A 13,143-nucleotide genomic window follows, 5' to 3' on the forward strand; every position below is an offset into this window, starting at 1 on the left:
AGGAATCAGCTTTTGGGAAACAAAAATGAATGATGTTAGTCCAAGCATTTTTATATGCTCATAGACTTATTTTAAATTACTTTATTTGGGACTTAGGCCTCTATGTAGAACATTTGAAAGCTGGTACTGGTATATTTCTTTCTTTATGTTCAATCCTTTTTGACTTCCTCTGTTACTCCAGCCTATATATCTATCAGTCTCCTCTCAAAAATCTCTACTCTATACAAATATATTTGCTTAATCCATTCCCAAAATTCCAAAACTGACTTTTCTCTTATAAATTTTGGACATATTTATTCATATTGTATTGTTTCTGGCAGTTACTGGCTCAACAAATGTGTTTAACAATGACTTTCATTCAGATCAATGTTCTAAATATGTCACTCACAACAATAAAGAAGGTTTTAAAATATTCATAATCCTTTTCCAGCCTATACATAACTAATTTAGTCCACTCTAGACACAATTCTACACAATAATGAAGAAATGCCCCTTTCCCTATTTTCAGTATCTCTCAAGGGCAGTCAGAGATAATATTGACTAGACTATACTCTTTATGTGAACTGAATGAAGTCAGAAAAAGTAAACAGCTTATCTTTAAAACAAAACAATGTACTTGGCAAACATTGTAGTAAAAATGGAAAATGTTTTAGCATTTTTCAAGTTATACTCTAGTAGTCAACTGCCTGCATGAAGGTAGGCCCTAGGTACACATACATATATATACTAGTTAACGTTAATCATAAAATTGAGGACTTTGCCCATAAAATATCTTAATTACAAATTTTATTGTCATAATGCTTCCTGGTTACCCACATTTAGTGCTGTGTCATAGGATTTATATCTTTTTTTACCCATTTATAATGTTTCAAAAAAGAAAGCAGAATAAGATTAAAAGATGGGCTGTTTCAGACAAGAGATCCAGGGCAGGCATCTTTGATATGGGGCCATTTTATTATTACACTGAATGTGACATCATAGGCATTCAGAATCTGATGAAAAAGTCTTCCAGGAGCAGCTAACAAGAATCCTAATACAGCAGTGTTGATGGTTGGGTTGAGACACATTCAGGAGCAAGACATGAGGTAGATTTGTATTAAATTCTCAGGGAAATGGGATGGCTTTAGAAGCTTTTTAATAAAAGGGATATATGATCTAAATTTCCTACTGTAAGTATCATTCTCTGTATAGTACGGAATGAAATAGTACAAACAGAGAAATAAGGAGAATGCATTTGCTAAATTTTATAATAACTCCATTATTTTAGTTTATACTATACAAGTATAAAGGGAACATTGAGTATTTTATGATAATTTTGAGAGTTTTTTATTGTAATGAATAGTTTCAGCAGTATCATTAGAGTTCCTTAAGAGTTCCCCAAGAATCATTATCTTAAAAATATTTTATTATGAATATTATAAATTATTTGGCAAAATTGGAGTAATGATATAAAGAATCATAAGTGGAAGTATTCTATTGATATATAGTCTCTAAACAAAATACCTCAAATATAATATAATAAATATATTTCCAATTATACATGTTCTCAAAATGTTAGATATATTTTAAGCTAATGTTAGTTTTAACATTATTTTATATTAAATATTTTATATTTATATGTTATTATGCCATTTATGACCCTACTAATAAACCACAAGTAATGTATTCTTGGTTAATTTTAAGATATATATATACAGTTTACTAAATTAACAACTTCTATTTAAAAACAGACTTTGAATCACAACTCAAATGTTTTCCCTCATCAATTTTGTTAATTTTTACAACATTTATTAAGCTCCATTAAAATTATAAATTCAGATGCAGCTTGACTTACAATGGAGTTACAACTCAATAAATCTGTTATAAATTGAAAACATTATAAGTAAAAAAGGCATATAATACACCTAACCTACAGAACATCATAGCTTAGCCTAGCCTAGCTTAAATGTGCTCAGAACACTTACATTAGCCTACAGTTGGGCAAAAGCAACTAACAAATATCCTATTTTGTACTAAAGTGTTAAATATCTCATGTAATTTATTAAATACTGTAGTGAGAATGAAAATCACAATAGTTGTATAGGTTTTCAAAGTATGATTTTAAATGAATGCATATCTTTTTTGCACAGTTATAAAGTCAAAAATATGTTAAATTAAACCATCATTGACATCAGGGTCCATCTATATATATTGCAGTATTTACATAAATGGGGCAGAAAAAAAGATCCAACTTTTGTATCATTAAAATCAAAGAATAGGGAAGTGAGAATAGAGCTTCAAAATCATTCAATGAAATAATGACTAGAAATGTTCTAAATGTGGTAAAATACATAAATATACAGAGTTAGGAAACTGAGTGAACTGTAAATAGGATAAATTCAAAGAAACCCTACATATACCATGCTGTTTTGGTTACTGTAGCCTTGTAGTATAGTTTGAAGTCAGGTAGTGTGATGCCTCCAGCTTTGTTCTTTTGGCTTAGGATTGACTTGGCGATGCGGGCTTTTTTTTGGTTCCATATGAACTTTAAAGTAGTTTTTTCCAATTCTGTGAAGAAAGTCATTGGTAGCTTGATGGGGATGGCATTGAATCTGTAAATTACCTTGGGAAGGATGGCCATTTTCACGATATTGATTCTTCCTACCCATGAGCATGGAATGTTCTTCCATTTGTTTGTATCCTCTTTTATTTCCTTGAGCAGTGGTTTGTAGTTCTCCTTGAAGAGGTCCTTCACATCCCTTGTAAGTTGGATTCCTAGGTATTTTATTCTCTTTGAAGCAATTGTGAATGGGAGTTCACTCATGATTTGGCTCTCTGTTTGTCTGTTATTGATGTATAAGAATGCTTGTGATTTTTGCACATTGATTTTGTATCCTGAGACTTTGCTGAAGTTGCTTATCAGCTTAAGGAGATTTTGGGCTGAGACAATGGGGTTTTCTAGATATACTATCATGTCATCTGCAAACAGGGACAATTTGACTTCCTCTTTTCCTAATTGAATACCCTTGATTTCCTTCTCCTGCCTAATTGCCCTGGCCAGAACTTCCAACACTATGTTGAATAGAAGTGGTGAGAGAGGGCATCCCTGTCTTGTGCCAGTTTTCAAAGGGAATGCTTCCAGTTTTTGCCCATTCAGTATGATATTGGCTGTGGGTTTGTCATAAATAGCTCTTATTATTTTGAGATACGTCCCATCAATTCCTAATTTATTGAGAGTTTTTAGCATGAAGGGTTGTTGAATTTTGTCAAAGGCCTTTTCTGCATCTATTGAGATAATCATGTGGTTTTTGTCTTTCGTTCTGTTTATATGCTGGATTACATTTATTGATTTGCGTATATTGAACCAGCCTTGCATCCCAGGGATGAAGCCCACTTGATCATGGTGGATAAGCTTGATGTGTTGCTGGATTCTGTTTGCCAGTATTTTATTGAGGATTTTTGCATCAATGTTCATCAAGGATATTGGTCTAAAATTCTCTTTTTTTGTTGTGTCTCTGCCAGGCTTTGGTATCAGGATGATGCTGGCCTCATAAAATGAGTTAGGGAGGATTCCCTCTTTTTCTATTGATTGGAATAGTTTCAGAAGGAATGGTACTGGTACCAAAACAGAGATATAGATCAATGGAACAGAACAGAGCCGTCAGAAATAATGCCACATATCTACAAGTATCTGATCTTTGACAAACCTGACAAAAACAAGAAATGGGGAAAGGATTCCCTATTTAATAAATGGTGCTGGGAAAACTGGCTAGCCATATGTAGAAAGCTGAAACTGGATCCCTTCCTTACACCTTATACAAAAATCAATTCAAGATGGATTAAAGACTTAAATGTTAGACCTAAAACCATAAAAACCCTAGAAGAAAACCTAGGCATTACCATTCAGGACATAGGCATGGGCAAGGACTTCATGTCTAAAACACCAAAAGCAATGGCAACAAAAGCCAAAATTGACAAATGGGATCTAATTAAACTCAAGAGCTTCTGCACAGCAAAAGAAACTACCATCAGAGTGAACAGGCAACCTACAAAATGGGAGAAAATTTTCGCAACCTACTCATCTGACAAAGGGCTAATATCCAGAATCTACAATGAACTCCAACAAATTTACAAGAAAAAAACAAACAACCCCATCAAAAAGTGGGCGAAGGACATGAACAGACACTTCTCAAAAGAAGACATTTATGCAGCCAAAAAACACATGAAAAAATGCTCACCATCACTGGCCATCAGAGAAATGCAAATCAAAACCACAATGAGATACCATCTCACACCAGTTAGAATGGCAATCATTAAAAAGTCAGGAAACAACAGGTGCTGGAGAGGATGTGGAGAAACAGGAACACTTTTACACTGTTGGTGGGACTGTAAACTAGTTCAGCCCTTGTGGAAGTCAGTGTGGCGATTCCTCAGGGATCTAGAACTAGAAATTCCATTCGACCCAGCCATCCCATTACTGGGTATATACCCAAAGGACTATAAATCATGCTGCTATAAAGACACATGCACACGTATGTTTATTGCGGCATTATTCACAATAGCAAAGACTTGGAACCAACCCAAATGTCCAACAATGATAGACTGGATTAAGAAAATGTGGCACATATACACCATGGAATACTATGCAGCCATAAAAAATGATGAGTTCACGTCCTTTGTAGGGACATGGATGAAATTGGAAATCATCATTCTCAGTAAACTATCGCAAGAACAAAAAACCAAACACCGCATATTCTCACTCATAGGTGGGAATTGAACAATGAGAACACACGGACACAGGAAGGGGAACATCACACTCTGGGGACTGTTGTGGGGTGGGGGGAGGGGGGAGGGATAGCATTGGAAGATATACCTAATGCTACATGACGAGTTGGTGGGTGCAGCGCACCAGCATGGCACATGTATACATATGTAACTTACCTGCACATTGCGCACATGTACCATAAAACCTAAAGTATAATAATAATAATAATAATAATAAAAAAAAAATAAAATAAAATAAAATAAAGCTGTGGCAATTTAAAAAAAAAAAAAAAAAGACTATGTTGCTACATAAAAGTTTGTTGATAAAAAAAAAAAAAAAAAAAAAAAAGAAACCCTACATATAACAAAGACCCCTCAAAACCCAACAAGACATGTCACAGTGAAATTTCTGAACATTGAAGACAAAACAAAACGTTGAAAATAGCCAGAGAGAAATGATGCATTGCCTACCAATACAAATGACGGCGTACTTCTCAACTGACATGACGGTGTCTAGAAAAACATTGCACAATATTTTTAAGTGCATAAATAAGATAACTATTAACTATGAAATCTATATCCAGTGAAATTTTTATCATGAATGAAGGGGATGCAAAGACATTCTATATCAAAGAAATAGTAAAAGAATTTGGGTAGCAGATCTTGAGGACATCATTGAAAAATCGCAGAAGGAAGTTCTTCATAAAGCACAGAAATTATAAAAGAACAACTCATGGATCACCGGGAAGGAAATACAACTGAAAGAATAGATATGTAGACACATACAATAGACTACCTTCACAAGTTGGATAATTCATTCATTGTATAATTCATGCAATAGACTATCTTCATGAGTTGTATAATTCATATTGATGATTGAAAATAATGACACCATCAGATAAAAAAGAAAATCGTAATTAAAAGTCAGAAAGTAAAATATTCGAATGAAAGTCAGTCTTCTACACTGCACCTGAAACGTTAAAATGTTGATACTATTAGACTGTGCTAAGACACATATGAATAATGTAATACACAGAGCAACCACTAAGAAAAATATACAAAGACATACACTCAAAGCATTATGAAAAAAATTAAGATAGAATTCTAAAAACATGTTCAAGTATCCTAGAAGAAGGCAAAAAAAAAGAGAAACAATGGAATAAGAAGCAGAGGAAGCAAGCAGAAGATAAATAATAAAATGGGAAATGTTTCTCTGATATAGAATTTTTTTTTTAATTGTACATGGTTCAACATGTCAATTTAAAGAAGCAATTGACAGAGAGGATAAAATGCACAGCCTACCCATATGCTGTTTACTGGAAAATTTACTTCAAATTCTACAACATGCATAGATTTAAAGGATGGAAAAAAATATACCATCAATTATTACTTCAAATGTAAATTACTGGACCACGCCTCCAGAGTCTCTGTTTCAGTAGTTCCAGGATGGGATCTGAAACACTGTATTTTTCTTCATTTTTTAACTTTTATTTTAGTTTCAGGGGTATATGTACAAGTTTGTTATATAGATAAATTGTGTGTCGCAGGGGTTTGGTGTACAGATTATTCTGTCACCCAGATAATAACCATAGTACCCTATAGGTAGTTTTTCTATCCTCTTCCTCCTCTCACCATCCACCGTCAAGTACTCCCCAGCATCCATTGTTCCCTCTTTGTGTCCATGTGTATCCAGGGATTAGCTCCCACTTATAAGTGAGAACATGCAATGTTTGGTTTTCTGTTTCGGCATTAATTTGCTTAGGCTAATGGCCTCCAGCTGCATCCACACTGCTGCAAAGGACGTGATTTTTTCTCTTACTATGGCTGCATAGTATTCCATAGTGCATATGGACCACATTTGCTTTATCCATTCCACAGCTGATGGGCATATAAGTTGATTCCATGTCTTTGCTGCGTGAATACTGATGTGATACACATACAGGTGCATGTGTCTTTTGGTAGAATATTCATTTTTCTTCTCGTATATATATTCAGTAGTGTGATTGCTGGGTTGAATGCTAGTTCAACCCTCAGTTCTTTGAGAAGTCTCCAAACTGCCCTTCATAGTGGCTGAACTAATTTACATTCCTACCAACAGTGTATAAGCCTCCCCTTTTTTCTGCAATCCAGCCAACATCTGTTATTTTTTGAATTTTTAACAAAAGCCATTCTGACTGATGTGAAATCGTATCTCGTGTTTTGATTTTCATTTCTCTGATGATTAGTAATAATGAACATTTTTCCATATGTTTCTTGGTCGCTTATATATCTTCTTTTGAGAAGTGTCTGTTCATGGCCTTTGCCTACTTTTTAATGGGATTATTTGTTTCTTGATTGATTTGTTTAAATTCTTTGTAGATTCTGACTATTAGGCCTTTGTCAGATGTATGGTTTGTGAATATTTTCTCCCATTTTGTAAGTGGTGTGTTTACTCTGTTCAGAGTTTCTCCTGCCTTGCAGGAGCTCTTCAGTTTAACTAGATTAAAACTTTTCAAGTTTTGTTTTTGTTACAATTGTTTTTGAAGACTTAGTCATAAGTTCCTTCCTAGAGTTCGTTCTAGGATTTCCCTGTCTTAATTACATTGGGAAAACATAGTTTCAGCATTAAGTACTTATTCAGATGATTACAAATAATAGAAAATAAGAATATGGAAAATTTTGTTCACTTAAATAAATATATTGTGTCTTGTAAGTTGACAATTGTGAGGTTATATATTCACACTCTGCCATCATTCAAGTTTATAGTCTTAAGTTAAAAACTAGTTAGCAATTTATGCATATATTTAAAAGTGCGTTTAGTAGGTATTCCTGTATTGATGTTAGCTTGGGTTATTTTACTTGTATCATTCAAATTTGTACTTCTTTTTCATAAAATCAGAAGCAAAAAATAAAAATAAAAAAAAGTCAGTAACTAAAATGGTATACGAATATTCTGCTTTACATGGGAGATGAACTTTACTTATCAAATAGAATCATCATCAATGAAACACTACTGTAAAATGAACATTTGTACCATAAGACTGCTTTTATAAAATAAAATGTTTAAAAATCAAATATCCATGAGAGCTGGATAATGTTTATACAAAAACTGTTTTAGATAAGCTAGGACAACTAATAACAATGTTAAATTAGTGATATAAAGATTTATTAATCCCAGCACTTTGGGAGGCCAAGGCAGGCAGATTACGAGGTCAGGAGATCGAGACTATCCTGGCTAACAGGGTGAAACCCCGTCTCTACAAAAAGTACAAAAATTAGCCGGGTATGGTGGGGGCGCCTGTGGTCCCAGCTGCTCGGGAGGCTGAGGCAGAAGAATGGCATGAACCCGGGAGGCGGAGCTTGCAGTGAGCCGAGATTGCGCCACTGCACTCCAGCCTGGGCAACACAGCGAGACTCTGTCTCAAAAAAAACAAAACAAAACAAAACAAAAAAAAGATTTATTAAAAATGTAAGGATTAAGAAAAAATAAATTATACTTACTCTTTCAAAAATGTATATAGAGTTATAGAATGAGAGGTTAAAAATGTGTGCATCATTCATAGAAGGCTGAGAAAGCTACAAAACTTTGTGTTTAAATAATATACATTTAAACGTTGTCACAATTTCCAAAATTACAGTTGATAGCATGCCCCCTTTTTTTTTCCAGAAAAAAGCTTTAAACTGATTATCATAGTATAATGTTGTCTAATAATTTAAGGTTAGTAACATTCCTTCAAAGAATAATTGTGCTAATAATTTTTAAGCCATGTGTAATCATCAAGATTCACACAAAAATTGTAATTATTTTACCTTCCTCGACAGTGGAATAAAATAATTTTGAACAAAGTTAAAGTATGTTTTCAAATTTCATCCAAGTCAAACTAAAGGGCTAAAAATTGAAAATATTTTATAAATCATTCTGAATAATATTACTGAATCATCTAGAGTATGATCAAGACCATTTTTCTGTATAAATAGGCTAAATGAATACAAATTGTTTCTCTCACTATGAAGAACTCAACACTTACTGCAAATTCTAAATTCACAGCAATTCTCCAGGTGGAAGTTGATGGTTTTGTGCTGATTAGAAAACAAATGTAAAGAAGGCTATTTTAAGATAGGCTGCCTGTATTCAACATAAGGCCAAATCTAAAGGAGGTCAAATAATTCGTAAATACAGTCATACAACAAAGCATCCATAGTTCAATTGGCAATAACATCTTCTGCTTAGGTTCTTTTCTACAATTTTTATGAATAAGATTATATAATTCACAGGCTTTTTGTGATTAAATGTGTGACCACAAAAGACTCTAGAGAAAATCAAAATCAAATAATTCATTGAAATGAATACAATTAAATATTATGTCTAAAATGATATTATACATAATTTAAAAACAATATCCATGTTTTAAAATATAGTTTTACATTTTTTATTTAAATAGAGTTATATGTTCTATTTAAGTAATAAGGTATGTCAAGGAATATATAAGGAAGATAGTTAATGCCTAGGAATGTAATAAAATATTTTTAATGCTTTCTCAATATGTTTTGATTCATAATTATTTAAGAAAGTACCTAAGAATGACATAAATTGAACAGGTAGAATAAATTATAAGAAATTCATAGTTGTAAATCATATAAATTATAATTATTTGTGACAATAATAAGTTATTCGTGTTTTTTAGCTAAATCATTTCTGATATGATAACAGTTAATTAACAAAAAGTTACTTCAACCTTTCTGAGGAAAACAATTTGAAACTTTATTATAGATGATATTATTTGTCCATAGAAAATAATCCCTTACAACCTCTAAATGAACTATAATTTGCAAATGAAAATGTATGTTGGTATTCATCTAAACCATCTACATTTGTTAATATTTTAATCTCTTGCAATATATGGGATAAAACAAATTGTAAAATGAAACATTCTAAATAAAATTCTATGACATTCTGCATGAGTTGGTGACACAGATATTATGGAAGGATAACTGACAGTCTTAAGTAAGTTGTTGAATATTTTCCCTTGTAAGTCTGTTGTTTTCAAGAACATAGTGAACTTACAAAATTACTCTAAGCTTCCTTCAATTTTATGAGCTCTTTCTAATGAAGAAATAATCTGATTACCATATACTGACAATGGATAATACATGTTATTAGAATTAATACACCTTACTTAGTTAAATTTTCACACCATAATTCAATTTTTAGTTTTCTTCTATGTTATTCTACACCATTTCTGGTTAAATTACACTAAATGTTGTCTCTACACATGAACTTAATAAGGATTATTTCCATAGCAACTAGTACAAGTTTTCAGTAAATAATAGCTTTGAAGGTGCTGTATCTTTGGGATTATGTTTTGAGTTATTCTATTAACTCTAAGGGACTTTTATATTTATTTTTTCTTGGAAGGACTTAATTTGAAGAACAGAAGTAAAGATCAGATTTAAGTTAGAATAGATGTTTCTCTTTATTTTCTCTCTGAGAAATATCAACAGAGACACAGAGACATGCTTGCACCCTGTGTTACATAATTGATAATTTAAAACTAAATTAAACCAATTATTTCCAGATACGATTGATATTTCAAAGACATTGTTTCCACTGGAAAAATATATTCATTCACATTTGCCTTCACAATTATTTATTCCTTAGGGATTATACTTATTTTGTTTACTTTACAGCCAGAAAATCACATGGGATTTACCCTATAGAGGCTATAGATTATTTAATTTTTAGTACAATTTAATTTTTATTCGTATTTATATATAAATATAATTTGATAATAAATAACGGGTAATAATTATTTTAGTTTTTATTTTCTTAATGAACATTTATTAAGTTTTCTAACGTGGTAATTATCCAGAAAGACATTGAACATAGACTAGTAAGCAAGCAGACATTGGCCCTGATCTCATAAAGGAAGCATTTAATTAGGTAACATTACAATTTCATATAAGTGTAATTTTATCTGCTTATATGAATGCAGAAGACTAAGATAAGTGATAAGACAAAATAGAGTTACACACATTCAAGTAGTAAGCATCCATGAATCTATCAAGGTTTAAAGTGCTTCGAACACATCATAGGGATAATCCACAGTATATGAAACCAGCATATAAAATGCTGCCTTAGTTGAGAGAACAACCTTCAACCACAGAAAATGAACAGATTTTATTTCTACATTTCTGGGCCTTTTGATTCCTATTTTCCTTACACCACGTTGCAGTACTGGAATAAGCCTTTTAGTTCTTCTTTTCCACGTGTTTTAGACATTTGTGGTTATTTTTCCAGCTTCTTCATTGATGGATTACATACTGTCCTTTTTTTTTATTTTCCATTTTCTCTAGAGAGCACAGCACCTATCTTTATCTGTGTATAGACTGCACTTTGTCATACAGAACTACATTAATTTGATTTTTTTTAAGATGTAGTCTCATTCTGTCACCCAGGCTGAAGGGCAATGGCACAATCTCAGCTCACTGCAACCTCCGCCTCCCGAGTTCAAGCGATTCTCCTGTCTCAGCCTCCCGAGTAGCTGAGATTACAGGCGCCCGCCACCACGCCCTGCTAATTTTTGTGTTTTTAGTAGAGGTGGGGTTTCACCACGTTGGTCAGGCCAGTCTCAAATTCCTGACCTCATTTCTTTCCACAAAGCCCCCAGCTCTGTGTATCTTGTAAACAAATCATTGCCTTTTAAAAAAATGTTTCCTTAACTTGGAAGAACACTGCTACTGAAACCACTAGCATCAACAGAGATGCTCAGCACACAAAATGCTTAATTGCATCCTTGGAAGCCCTTTATAATCCTAATTTTTGTAGCCAAATGTATCATTTCATATGTATACAAACACATATAGAGAAAAAGTGGATAATGCTAGCATAAAAATAGCACATAACTTGTGTCTCTTATTCATGAAGACTTAGAAATTAATTACACAGAGTAAACATGGATTCATTTCATTGAACTGACTTGCAACCTAAACAAGTGGTATAAGATAGAATTATGTCAATTAATTAAACAACGTTATTTTTGAAATCTAGCAAGACCCATGTTTAAAAAATAAATTAAATTCAGGGAGTAGATTACTATTAAATAACAATATGAAAATGTTGAACCTTAATTGTGACAAAGAAAATGCAAAAAATTACTACATACATACAATTTTATAGCCACTATGTTAAAACTTATAGTTTGAAAGTACCAAAAATCAGCAAGTAAAATATAGTGGGAAGTTGTGAAATATTAATATTTAAGAGTATAAATTTCTTAGCCACATTGGAAAATAATTATGCTTTACCTTGGAAAGTTGGATATGTTTACTGGATAACTCCTTATTCCAGTTTTATGTATATTCATTAGAGATATTCATATATGCACGCCAAAAATGTTTAAAATTGTTCATATTAACAATGTTTATAACAGCAAAAACTTAGAAACCTATCAAATATCTATCAATATGGGAAATGTAAATTTTAGTAACAGAACACTTAGGATCTCAAAGGGAAAGGTAGAAAGAAAGCAAAATTTACAGACATACGTAGCAGTTGTTTGTGGTGAGGAAAAATAAAAAAGTAATTATAACTATGAGATATTTGAAATAAAAGATTATATATTTCTAATTACAGTCCATTGTACAGAGGTTAAATCTTCAGATAAAACATTTGTGCTTGTGAATTTAGATAAATTAATAAGTTAGTTTACCAATGAAATAAATAGCTAATTTATATATTAGTATGAATTATAAATTTAATATTGGTGATCAATCAATTCCCACTGGATTAAGGGAGGCTTAAGTTATTTGTTTATTCTGCTTCTTGGACTTTTATTGTTTTTTCTTTTTTTTTTTTTTGACACAGAGTCTCACTCTGTTGCCCAGGCTGGAGTGCAGTGGCCAGATCTCCGTCCACTGCAACCTCCACCTTCCGAGTTCACGCCATTCTCCTGCCTCAGCCTCTCGAGCAGCTGGAACTACAGGTGCCCGCCACTATGCCCGGCTAATTTTTTGTATTTTTCGTAGAGACGGGGTTTCACCCTGTTAGCCAGGATGGTCTCGATCTCCTGACCTCGTGATCCACCTGCCTCGGCCTCCCAAAGTGCTGGGATTACAGGCGTGAGCCACCGGGCCCAGCCTGACTTTTATTCTTGATCTGCTTTATACGTCAAGATTATAATAGAGCAATTTAGATGAGGCATATTCACTTTTGTGACAGTTTACTTGATATTCAGTCTTACACTTTTTCTGCCCCTAGGAGTAGGGAGGAGAGATAGGAATAAGAAGAAGATCATGTTGGATGTAATTACTAGTTTATTACTGGAAGAGCGTTCCAGACAATTGAGAAGTGGGAAATAGGAAGAAGATGTGCAATGGCTGCACAGTATATATATATATATATATATATATATATATATATAC

General features: G+C 32.8%; 1 long non-coding RNA gene across 2 annotated transcripts in view; it reads left to right on the forward strand.

Moving 5' to 3' along the window:
• The first annotated feature begins 983 nt into the window (after positions 1-983).
• LOC112133370 (uncharacterized) overlaps positions 984-13,143 on the forward strand; it is a 32,894-nt gene continuing 20,734 nt past the window's right edge. For both annotated transcript variants that reach the window (XR_008513244.1, XR_008513245.1), the window contains exon 1: positions 984-1,085. This is a non-coding gene — a long non-coding RNA (uncharacterized LOC112133370). The remainder of the gene's footprint in view (positions 1,086-13,143) is intronic.

The sequence above is a fragment of the Pongo abelii genome, chromosome 1, assembly GCF_028885655.2.
Source record: "Pongo abelii isolate AG06213 chromosome 1, NHGRI_mPonAbe1-v2.0_pri, whole genome shotgun sequence".
Taxonomy (NCBI): Eukaryota; Metazoa; Chordata; class Mammalia; order Primates; family Hominidae; genus Pongo; species Pongo abelii.